Genomic DNA, 13338 nt, shown 5'->3' on the forward strand with positions numbered 1-13338 from the left:
GTGGTTTCTTATCTGTGTGAAGGCTTAAAGATATTACTAAAAGTTATTTAATGTGAGAAGTGTTTTTAAACAAAAAAGATGTATACAATTGTAATTCTACTTCCACAAAAGCATTTCATTTCTTCAGATGAATGCATTTCTTAGAAGATCTGGCTGGCCCCATAATTTAAATAGAAATAAAATTTTGAAGAAACACAATTGTGTGTTTTATAATATTTATAGAGGGGGGAAGAACCCACCTGAATCGGATTATTTCTTTTAAGTAATTCTTGTGAATGCAGTTGAAACCTTAATGCAATATATATACAGTATATATCTACACTTGCAACAACATATAATACTTCTCCAACCTTTGCATGTTAGGTTTATTTCTATCTTACGCAGAATTTAAATTTTGCTAATAGAAACTCTGTTTTTCCCACATATAGGTAACATCTCCTGGACTGATCTAAATCACAAACTTAACTACCCTGTCTTTCTTCAAAGATCCATGGAAATTTATCATTTGGTGAACATGTATATTTGGGTGAAGATGCTGAGAATTCAGTTAAGACACTCAACTGCAGCTCCACGAGAGAGGGAATGACTTTTAATGATTTTAATATGGATTTGTTCCCCAATTCCCACAAGCCACTTGGAGAGGTGGATGAGTTTGCCCACCTGTCAATCACCATGACATCTGATGCAATCATACCATGCAGGCAAAGGAAGAGCCCAGAGTATTATGAATAAGATACTATATTGCATCCTAGGTTGCCTTGGCTATTTCCAATCTAAGGGAGCTTCACACACCTAACTTTGGGGGTCCCCCCTCCCCATTTATCAGAGGTTCATTTACAACCTTAAAAAAGAGCAGTAAAGAGCAGTTTTCCCCCAATCTCTTTATGTACCGTATTTTTCGCTCTATAACACGCAGCCTACCATAACACGCACATAGTTTTTAGAGGAGGAAAATCCGTAGGCATGCCACCCTTAGGCATTCCCTCCATAACACACACAGACATTTCCCCTTACTTTCTAAGAGGAAAAAAGTGAGTGTTATGGTGCAAAAAATACGGTATATCATATTAAAACTAGCTATGGCCTTCCTCTTCCTTGTTATACACTTAAATTGTGTATCTTGAAGCCTGACTCTCAAAGATTGGAATGTAAAACTTGTTGAAGTACAGTTCTCATAATTTCTGCAAGATTCTTGACATCCCCTTGTATCTTTTACCGCTGCTCCCACCAGAATCAAGCAGACTGCCAAAATAGCAGGGTGTCCTTTGGGCTTAGCTGCAAAGCAAGATAAGTCAGGTGTTAAGTTGATCCTCACCTCTGTACAAAGGTGCAAATTATATTTAAATCTTCTTAGCGGTAAACCAAATTGGGCTACTCTAGGAGGGAACATTTAAATTGCTTTAAATTAGGATCTTTCTGAGTGTTCTTAACTTCTTAACCTAGGAGTGGGTAGGGGGTATCATTAGAAGTCATATATGGATATCTGGTTTTCCCAGCTTTACTCCTAATCCTAACCTAAAATACCCTGTGAATCAGCAGGTGCCTTCATTTAGTGAATTATTTTGGTAGGACTAGATCTTACTTGGGGTACTAAGTCATCATCTCTCAGTTCCCAATCACTGCATATACAACTCATTTCCCTGCTTCTCACCCTTTATTTATTTATATCCCGCCTTTCTTCCAGTACAGAACCCAAGGACTTTGTGGGCAATCTTAGAGGGTTGGGGCCATCATAACATGGCAGTGGTGGCCCAAGTGGCCAGGGCAATGGTGGGCAGCTCTTAGCTTTAATTGTATGGTAGAACACATTCCACCCACACAAAGTCAGAGGTTTTTATACACAGACACACCCCTACACCTTCTCCCATCTCATATCTAGGGAAGCATGAGGCATTATCACAGTTCAATGACACAATCTGGTCAAGCCAAACCACTCAAGGGTGCAAAGAAGAACTGATGAGAAAATCCTGAGGCAAGAAAAAGTGCTGGAACCAAACTATACTTGACTATCACTGCATGGTCTCCACAGGCACCATCACATTTGTTTGTGGGTGTTACAGAGCCTGTAGGCACTGCACTGGTGACGTCCCCAATAGCACTTTGGTCCTGTTTCACACTAGTCATTTTCAATTACAAACAGCCTCACTATCTGTGGCATTGCACCTGCTTGGATAACAACTGAATAACCTTCGGGTACAGTTTGGCAGCAGTTCCCTTGATCATGGTGACATTTTGCCCAGTAGCTTTGAACATGAGAATTGTTTCTTGTTTCACCCATGATTGCCTAGTTCATACCTGGCAAGCTATACAGAAACAAATTCCTGTGTCAAGTGTCCTTTGAAGGAGAATGGACAGGGTGTATAAAATTTTTCCCTTTTTAGCCACTCCTCTTCTTCGCGACATAAATTCATCGTTAGTCTGCCCATCTCCTGAATCTTTGGGGTCTTGCAGCATTATTCTTTTCAAAAAGCAATCTGGCAGGTGCTCTCAGCCATGTTTGAGTCTTATCCAACGGCCTCCTCAGACATGTTTTGTTAAAACATCCAGACATGTTTGTTTGTTTTTTAATATAATTTTTATTGATTTTTGCACAAATTTTCCAACGTAACAACTCCAAAACATGCAGACATGTATTCTGCAAAGTGCTTGACACTCATAGTGCGTTAGTGATGGAGTTAATTCTGTTTTATTAGTTCTGAAATGCTCCCCCAATGCTAACACATCATTTCCATGCATCACTGCCAAACTTTTGGAGGCACGGACGGTGTTGAAAGCAGGATCGCGCACAACCAATAGCATCATGAGTGCAAATAATCATGAATGCACAATAAAAAGGAGATCTGGAGGAGACCCAAAGCTGGCTCCTTGACTTTCTTCAAGACCTTGTGAATTGTTACCCAATTACTGGCCCAGAGAAGAGAATGTATGTCTGACCAAAATCTGGGGAAATGGGCAACTGTGTAAAACATACAGTCTATGGCAGGCTTCCTCAACCTTGGCCCTCCAGGTGTTTTTGGCCTACAACTCCCATGATCCCTAGCTAGCAGGACCAGTGGTCAGGGATGATGGGAATTGTAGTCTCAAAACATTTGGAGGGCAGAGGTTGAGGAAGCCTGGTCTGTGGTGTAACCTGGCCTACCTGCTGCTGCTCTACCACTATAAACTGCAAATCTAGCTGCCTACCTAGCAGAGGCAATAATTTCAGTTGCTAGCACCTCCGATCCAAGGAGCCATATCTCTTACAATCCTACTGTGTACACACGCTGGAGGTGTTCGCAGTTGCTGGGTGTCTGCTGTGCAGTTGAGATGTGCTTCCTTCTAAGTTCACAGCTCTAACCTTCAAATGTTTCTTCTTTGCACTTTGGTGCCAAGAAAATCGCTAGGAAATGAGGCAACAATTTTATACCTCTGTGGCGTTAGAATAAGCATGACCCTTGAGAGTTGGTTTTGGTTTTAACCCAGTGTCTCCCGAAGTACCCCCTGCTTTTTTTAAACACTGGTGGATATTAATTCAGCATATGAATATACATCAACTATGCTATCTATATTTGAAAATAAAATAGGGTGGGAGGTGGACAACAAAATGCTAAGCAGTATGGGTAGATGCAGAACACTTAACAGACTATGAAGGAGGACTGGTACTGTGTTTGCAGTGAGGTAGTGGTAAACTTTGAAGTGCAGGAGCTCATCCTAACAGTCCCCATATCCACGCAGCCCCCCTCAAGAGTTCAAAACTGCAAGCCACAGTATCGACCAGCTTATTATACACACAAACCACACACCAAAGAAGGCAGAACCCACAGGGCCAGCAAGTTCAGCCTGTGATGCAATGATGATAATAATTAATAGCATAAGAAAATACAAAGGGACTTAACCGGTCACAGTCTCCTTGTGCTGATCTCACATCAACAGAGCGGCTGCATTCTTCACCACTTGCTTCTTTCCCAAATACCAATAAACAACTATCAGGAAGGGATTGCGGCCCCGTTTACAATTGTTAAAACTGCCGCATCTGCACCCCTCCCTTCATAGGCGAGTATTTTGGTGCAGGCACATGTCTCCCATATCTGGGACCCAACTCTTGAGGGCACCCCCTGGGGCATGGTGCAGCTCTCAAATGACAATACTTTGTCGCTGGAAAAATACAATTTCACTGTCCGGCAAAACCTGTGGTTGACTGGAATGCGGTGTGACAAGTGTCATGGGGCACGTATTGGTTAGCACTTATGAAATCAGTGGTGACCAGTCGTAGTCTTCCTGTGTCATTTTGCGAGCACATTTTAATATGCCTTAAGGTAATTTTTGAGAGCTTTCAGCTGAAGCATTCCAGCAGAAGCAGGATGTAGCATTTTAAAGAGATTGGAAATGGGGTGAGAGAGGAAAAACGGGTGAGCATCATTGCTCTTTATTATTATGCTTACTAAGTCACTTATTAGTGTATTACACTATTTGAAATAGTGTAATATCCATTTAGGGACGCAGGTGGCACTGTGGGTTAAACCACAGAGCCTAGGACTTGCCGATCAGAAGGTCGGCGGTTTGAATCCCCGCGACCGGGTGAGCTCCCATTACTCAGTCCCTGCTCCTGCCAACTAGCAGTTCGAAAGCACCTCAAAGTGCAAGTAGATAAATAGGTACCACTCCAGCAGGAAGGTAAACGGCGTTTCCGTGAGCTGCTCTGGTTCACCAGAAGCGGCTTAGTCATGCTGGCCACATGACCCGGAAGCTGTACACTGGCTCCCTTGGCCAATAAAGCGAAATGAGCATCGCAACCCCAGAGTCAGTCACAACTGGACCTAATGGTCAGGGGTCCCTTTACCTTTAATATTCATTTACAGTGGTGCCTCGCAAGACGAAATTAATTCGTTCCGCAAGTTTTTTCTTCTTGCGAGTTTTTCGTCTTGCGAGGCACCACTGTAAACTTCTCTGCTGTCCCGGGGAGATTTTAAAATGCTGCGGGTCGGCAGCGAACACTTCGCTCCCGCCCGCCAGCATTTTAAGATCGCCCGGGGCAGCGGAGAAGTCTCCGCTGTCCCGGGAAGGCAGGCGGGGGGGGAGCAAAGACTTTTGCCCCCCGCCGGCCTTCAGAAGAGGTCCAGGACCTCTTCTGAACGCCGGCTGTGGGCGAAAGTCTTTGCTCCCGACCGCCAGCAATTTAAAACAGGTCCCCGGAGATTTCCCTATGGGCTTTCGTCTTGCGAAGCAAGCCCATAGGGAAATTCATCTTGCGAAGCGCCTCCAAAACAGAAAACCCTTTCGTCTTGCGGGTTTTCCGTCTTGCGAGGCATTCGTCTTGCGGGGTACCACTGTACATCCATCCTTCCTCCCAAAGAGCTCAAGGCAATCTACAGCGTTCTCTGCTTTGCTCACCAGGGTATACTTACAGCAACCCTGTCAGGTACACTAGGCTGAAGTAGCCAACACGGTGACCTGCGTATGCTGTTGAACTACAACTCCCATCAGCCCCAACCAGCATGGGCAGCAGCGGTCTGGGATAATGGAAATTGTAGTTCAACAAAATCCAGAGGTTACCATGTCGGCTGCACCTGCACTCAGCTGAGAGATAGTGATTGGCCGCAGGTCACTAAGCGAGCTTCATGGCTAGGTAAAAGGTAAAGGACCCCTGGACGGTTTAGTCCAGTCAAAGGCGACTATGGGGTTGCTGTGCTCATCTCGCTTTCAGGCCAAAGGAGCCAGCATTTGTCCACAGACAGCTTTCTGGGTCGTGATCAGCATGACTAAATCACCTCTGGCGCAACAGGACACCGTGACAGGAACCAGAGTGCAAGGAAACACCGTTTACCCTCCCGCCACAGTGATACCTATTTATCTACTTGCACTGGCATGCTTTTGAACTGATAGGTTGGCAGGAGCTGGGCCAGAGCAATGGGATCTCATCCCATCCCGGGGATTCGAACCACTGGCTTTCTGATCGCCAAACCCAAGAGGCTCAGTGGTTTAGACCACAGCGCCACCCACATCATGGCTGGCAGGAGGGATCTGAACCCTGCTCTCCCAGATCACACTCCAGCTCTCCAACTACTGCACCACATTGTTGCATTATGAGTCTACCATTTCCTCACCTGAATTCTTTTCAAATGTGGGTGGGGGATTGGGCCCAGCAGGCACCCCACTGTTGCAACACAACTATTTCTCCCTAGAGACACGCTATTCCTTTCTCCACTGAGATGTGGGTAGGGGCAGTAATTATCAGTGTTACTGTAATGCTAATAGTCATATGGGGTCAGGAAGCTTATTAGTGACAACATATCTGATGCAAATTACACCAAATTTTATAATGGATTCTGGCTGCAGTGAGGAGGCCAACGCAGGCTGACAGTAAACCATTTTTGAGGGCAAAATGGCCAAAAAACATCGCAAATTTCTCTCAAGGTCAGGAAGGAGCAAGCTCTATTAAACGTGTAAATGATGGCTGTGAAGTGAAAATGTTGGGTGGCGGGGAGTCTTCTTCGCCTTCAACAGAGGGCCAAAACAATTAATGTGTCTGCATGTTTCATGAAAGAGTCAAGCATCTCCTTTTGATGTTCTTGGATCAAGGACAGTCAGTGTTGCCCGACGCTTCCCTTATTGACTGCTTCACCTAACAAAGTGACAGATTTTAATTGCATTTGCTGTTTAAAATTCAGTTATATTCATTAAAGGAAGTCTGAAGCGGAGGGAAACACACTGACCTTGACTATGAAAATCTCCTGGCTTAAGAAGCCCGCTGGGAATATGACTTACCGTTGCATCCGTACTGCAGAAAGCGGGAAGGGTCCAAATTAGAAAGTCAAATGTCTCCAGCTCCTCTTGATGTAGATTATCCGATAAATTTGAATTGATCATTTGCTTTTTAAAAAACAAAAAACAGGGCAGGTCCAAATAGAGGCTCACATGCAGCAATGCAAATACTTAGCAAGGCATTTATGGTAACTACATGTTTACAACAGAACAATTTCACACAATAACTGTCTACTTTTCATAAATAAATAAATAAATAAATAAATAAATATCCAAGTACAGTGGTACCTCAGGTTACATACGCTTCAGGTTACAGACTCCGCTAACCGAGAAATATTACCTCAGGTTAAGAACTTTGCTTCAGGATGAGAACAGAAATCGCATGGCAGTGGCGCAGCGGCAGCAGGAGGCCCCATTAGCTAAAGTGGTGCTTCAGGTTAAGAACAGTTTCAGGTTAAGAACGGACCTCTGGAATGAATTAAGTACTTAACCTGAGGTACCACTGTACTTGGGAGCTGTTGAATGAAAATATCTCAGCCTGTGGCGCAAGGGGTCAGTGTATCTGGCTGTTAACCAGAAGGTTGCTGGTTCGAGCCAACCAGGAACAGCTGTGGGCAGGATTCCTGCATTGCAGGAGTTGAAATAGATGACCCTCAGGGTCCCTTCGAACTTTGCAGTTCTATGATTCTTCTCTTTCCAAAATATTGCTGCCCACGTTATTCAGTTATTACACACTTCCTTCAGTCTCCACACTGCTTCCAGGACCTGAGGATGGGGAAGTGGGAGGGAAAGTCTGGAGAGCCAGGAAGACCCAGTGGAAGCTGCAACCCTATTATCAGTTTTTTTAAAAAATCATTCATTTCTTAAAAATTACATCCCTGTCTTGTAGAACACAGCAGGGAGGAAGATGGCAATGAAATGAGAATGAATTGGCTCTGTCCTCATTGGCTCTGGCCCCACCTACTGTTGACCTTCCTGTCTTCTGCCCCTACCAGTTTCAATGGGCGCCAGCCCTCCACTGTTCCTCATCCTTGCCTTCAAAGCCCTATGTGGCTCTGCTATCCTGCTACATTCCTGCCATAGCTCTGCCTCATCACCTGTCCAAAGATCTTCTCCCCGCTGAAATTACTCCGCACTTTCTCCCTTGCTGCCCCTGATGCCTGGAAGCATCCAATTATTATTATTATTATTATTATTATTATTATTATTATTATTATTATTATTAATATTAATCTCCCACCCTCCCCAGCCAAAGCCGGGCTCAGAGCGGCTAACAACAGTAAAATGATAAAACATTCTAAAATCATTTCATTATAAAACGAATTCCAATCAAATTAATGGCAACCATTTGGCTAGAAGTTCTGGGAGGATTGCCAAAAGAGGGAGTCAGGCTGTGCCCTGGCCAAAGGCCTGGTGGAACAGCTCTGTCTTGAAGGCCCTACCAGAATGCCTGTGTGATGCGACGTTTCTCGCTTCAAATTCCTCTTTAAAACCCACCTATTTTGTAAAGCCTCTGTTCTCTGTGCCTTACTGTACATGAAATAAATGCAGATTCTTCTCCTTGTTTAACCCTGCCTCCATCTCTCTCCCTTTCTCTGCTAGGACTAGCTCTGCACCCACATTGAATGCTAGATTTTTGAGGCTGCATACAAACCAGACATTTAAAGTGCATTTGCCTCCCAAAGAATCCCAGGAACTTGCAAAATCAAGTTTCCGGGATTTCTTCTTTAAGTGCATGGTTTGCAGCACATAGCCAATGTCCTTGAGCCATGGGCTTGTAATAGCCCTGTAAAGAGAATAACAACATTCGACATGTTGAAGATGAGTTTTCTGGGTGAACAGATATTATTTGAAAATGAAGCACTGATGGTTCTATTGCCCACAGCAGATAGTGGTTATGTCACCTTTGACAACAGTCGCCACAGCATAATTTGTTGCTGGATTCCAAGAGACATGGAACATTCCTTCTCCTCAGAAGATCTTCAAAACAGGCATAATTAAAAGGCATCATCAGTCACTTGGTGAGATTCTCTCTCCCTCAAAATGATACGAATTCCCTCATGACCATATCCATTTGTCTTCATGCTAGCAATAACCCTGCAGAGCTCTCTGGTAAAAAAACAACACACCTCAGTCATTTCTGGTTCAGAATTTTTAATAGGCTTTATTTGGTGTGTGGAACAGACAGGTGACTCTGCATTTTGTACTCAGGTTAGGGTTGTTGTTTTTTTGCAAGAGACACTATTGCTCAAATTACTGCTTTAACAATCAGGCACTTTAGGTAACTTGAGAAGAGGTCATAGTAAGCAAAGCAGAATGCCTTCTCACCTCTTTTCACGTAGGCGCCATCCCTGCGGGGATCTCAGTGCTGCACATCTGACAAAAAAGAAGTGGGGTAGGTAGCATTTATTCATCATTTGTTTCCTGCTACGTTTGAGTGGACGAAGTGTCATTGCCTTATATTCTGCCTGTATCTCTGACACACAATTCAGCTGGATGGAATGGATGGATTGCTTTTGGGGTGGAGTGAGAATGGGTGGTATATAAAAATCTGTAGGAAGAATCTATAGATCTACAAATCTGTAGAATTAGGCCACAAACAGCCTCTCTTTTTTGGGACAAACTCCACCTGCTTAGTCACGAATTTTGACTAGCTCTGTTTGTTCAGCCATTCCTCAGTATGGTTAGGTTAGGGCCTCACTGCTGTTTTCATGCAAGTCTGTTTTCTCATCAGTTAAAACACCTTAGTGTTTAACTGTTACTTTTTCACTGTATGTGGGGCTATTTTGCATAAAAATTATTGCATTTCGAGATCATTATGAGATCAGGCAGCAACTCCAAATTCATTTCCTCTAAGCCACAAAACCTTGAAGTTGCCCAATCCCTGAAAACAGGAGCAAAACTGAAATTATTGACCATGTTGGATCCAGTATGGTAGCTGCGTACAGGGCTGGATTTAGGTCTGATGAGGCCCTAAGCTACTGAAGGTAAGGGGGCCCATTATATGTCCAGCTGCCCTTTGTCAACAACAAATTGTCACTGTTTTTTGTGTTGAATATATGCTATATGGTAATTTATGGACCTAATAGGTATCTAAAGCCATTTGCACATAACAAAATATGTATTTTATCAAAGTAATTGTTGAACTGAAATACAATTAAGAAGAAGTATATTAATAGTGAAATACAATTAAGAAGAAGTATGTTGGGGGGGTGCCAGAGGGTGGGGCCCTAAGCTACAGCTTGTTTAGCTTATACGTAAATCCGGCACTGGCCATTAAACATACAGCCATTTGGGATTTTTAAAAACGAGTTTGGACTCGGCACATCCAATACAAAACCACTTCTGTTAAAAAGGTTTGAAGAGGTAAGCATCCAGCCTCCAACCTGATTCTAGTGGGCAGGAGAAACATAATGCTTGTCAATAGAGGCAAGGCAATAATGAAAAGGCTTCTTCATCATTATTTTTTGCTATTTATAGCACCATCAATATGCTTGGTGCTTTGCAGTTGGACAACAAAAAATGAGACTAACAAAGGAAGAATATCTGTTCAGTTGCATGTAAAGATGGGGGAGAAGTTTGGTTTGAATGTTAATGAGAACTTAACGAATCCATACTTTCCAAAACAATATGTGATCCAAAATACAGCTATCCTTCAAAATTTGCACCTCTCAGAATTTTCTGATGCAGTTTTTCAACCAAATAATTTGCAGGAAAATGTGTGTGTTACGGGAAAGTGTGCTTTAAAAAGCGTGTATTAGTGAGCACAACATATAAAATGCATTATATTGGGGGAAATTGCTTGCAAAAATGCATATATTAGGAGAAATTAGGACTAAATGCTGGAAAATTTTCATAAGGATCATTTCTTTAAAATAAACTAACATTGCAGATTGAGGCAGAACTGTGAACTGATCTTGAGACGGAAAAAATGAGAAACTGAAATTCATCCCTCTCTAGTTACATCAGGGGATGGAGATTAGAAGACCTTCCCTCGCACATTAAGAGCACATGAAGGAGCACACAGATGTTGTAAAGGTGCGGTGATGTGTCCAGGAACAATTCCATTGAAGAAGCTAAGAGTGGTTACCCAGACCTCACTGCTGGTTGCGAAGGGGCCCCCATGGTAATTCAAGCTTCAGGGGCCCCCAAAGGTAGGCCCACCAGCCACTGATCTGAACTCCTCTGGACTGAGCATACAGAAATTTGGCAAATTCCCCTTTGGTGTGGCAGATTTTAATACGGCTGCCAGAATGTTCAAATTAGGATTCGGATGTGCTGGAACCATATTTTCCCCATTATCCCACTTCCTTTAGGACACTGGTGCTGACATTACTGATGCCCTTAGTTATGCAAAGAGATCCAAGGCTTTAAGCCTTATTATATATGTTGTGTAAGCCGCACAGTGTCTGGGAAAACCTAGCCAGATGGGCAGAGTATAAATAATAAAATTATTATTATTATTATTATTATTATTATTAAGCTGAAAACATCTGAGGTTGAGTGATTACGTGGGTTGAGTGCAAAGGCAAAAGCAGATCTGTCAAGTCCAGAAGCAAACATTGCCTTTTCTTAAGAAATTTCAGTTGGCCTATACTGTATTCATAGTTTCAAGGTTTGTGGTTCAGTCTTGACACAAATGCTCCATCACCTAGGCAATGAAACTGGCTGCCATAGAAACCTCAAGGCTGAATTACTCATCAGCTGCTTTTTCAGAAAGCAGATGGCTGCCTTTTCGCAGGAGGTATTTAAAATAGCTGTTATCTTATGGCAGGATGAAATCAACTTCATATGGGTTAGGTCTGTTCATTTAGATTTGTGGCCCATCCTTTCCTGTGGTTTCAGAATAGGTGATACAGTTACAGGTGCACAAAGATGGACCCCTATGCCAAAAAAATCCCTGAATTCAGTGCTGCACTCTCAAATATACTTACGTTTGCAAATTTATTAACTAGAGCTTTACCTGTAGATTACTATTTGCTTCTGGATTAATAGGCGTAGATAAATTTTTAAGTACGATGGTGTCATAATGACCTAACTGCGGCACCCACTGACAAGGTTTGAGGGCACCTTGAACCTTGTATTGTGAAAAATCCAAGTGAAAAAGATATCCGTCTCAACATCAGAAATAATGTTGTGACAATAAGGGCTGTTCAACAGTGGAAAAGTCTCCCTCGGGAGGTTGTGGACTCTCCTTCCTTGGAAGTTTTTAAGCAGAGGTTGGAGGGCCACCTGTCATGGATGCTTTAGCTGATATTCCTGCATTGCAGGGAGTTGGACTAGATGACCCCTGGGGTCCCTTCCAACTCTGCAATTCTATGATTCTATATGCCACCTCTTGCTTTGGGCTGGACACTTCAGTTACCTCTGGTCCTTATTGCTAGAAAGAAAACAACTCTGGTTTCACCATGAAATGCAAAAGATTATGCAGCTGTTGTAATTTAGATATTATATTTTATGTGAGGGAGTCACTGGGAATTTTGGTTATTATGTACCGTATTTTTCACCCTATAGGACGCACTTTTCCCCCTCCAAAAATGAAGGGGAAATGTGTGTGCGTCCTATGGGGCGAATACAGGCTTCAGGAAGCTCTGCACAACCCTCCGGAGCCCGGCGCGTTTTTATGGAAGACAATCTTACTCAGCTACGATTGATCACTAAAGAAGAAGCCTGGACTTTTGTTGTGGGGACGGGACGGGACGGGACAGAACCGACATGATTGGTCTGTTAGTGAAGTAAGTATATTGTTTTACTTGATCTTATTTCCATTGTTTTACTTGATTTGATACTGCAGTTATGAAATTAAAAGACGCCTGCTTCTTGGGAGAAAAGCATGACAAACCTAGACAGCATCTTAAAAAGCAGAGACATCGCCTTGCCAACAAAGGTCCATATAGTTAAAGCTATGGTTTTCCCAGTAGTGATGTGTGGAAGTGAGAGCTGGACCATAAAGAAGGCCAATCGCCAAAGAATTGATGCTTTTTGAATTATGGTGCTGGAGGAGACTCTTGAGAGTCCCATGGACTGCAAGAAGATCAAATCTATCCATTTTGAAGGAAATCAGCCCTGAGTGCTCACTGGAAGGACAGATCCTGAAGCTGAGGCTCCAATACTTTGGCCACCTCATGAGAAGAGAAGACTCCCTGGAAAAGACCTTGATGTTGGGGAAGATTGAGGGCACAAGGAGAAGGGGACGACAGAGGACGAGATGGTTGAACAGTGTTCTCGAAGCTACCAGCATGAGTTTGACCAAACTGTGGGAGGCAGTGGAAGACAGGAGTGCCTAAACGACTAAACAACAAATACTGTACTTGCTGCTTTGTTGTTGTTTGTTGTTTAGTCGTTTAGGCACTCCTGTCTTCCACTGCCTCTGTTGTTTAGTCGTTTAGTCATGTCCGACTCTTCATGACCCCATGGACCAGAGCACGCCAGGCACTTCTTCCCCTTCTCCTTGTGCCCTCAACTTTTCCCAACATCTGTCCTTCCAGTGAGCACTCAGGGCTGATTTCCTTCAGAACGGATAGGTTTGATCTTCTTGCAGTCCATGGGACTCTCAAGAGTCTCCTCCAGCACCAGTACTTGTTGCTAGATGAGGCC

The sequence above is a fragment of the Podarcis vaucheri genome (genome assembly GCF_965113315.1).
Source record: "Podarcis vaucheri genome assembly, chromosome: 5".
Lineage (NCBI taxonomy): Eukaryota > Metazoa > Chordata > Lepidosauria > Squamata > Lacertidae > Podarcis > Podarcis vaucheri.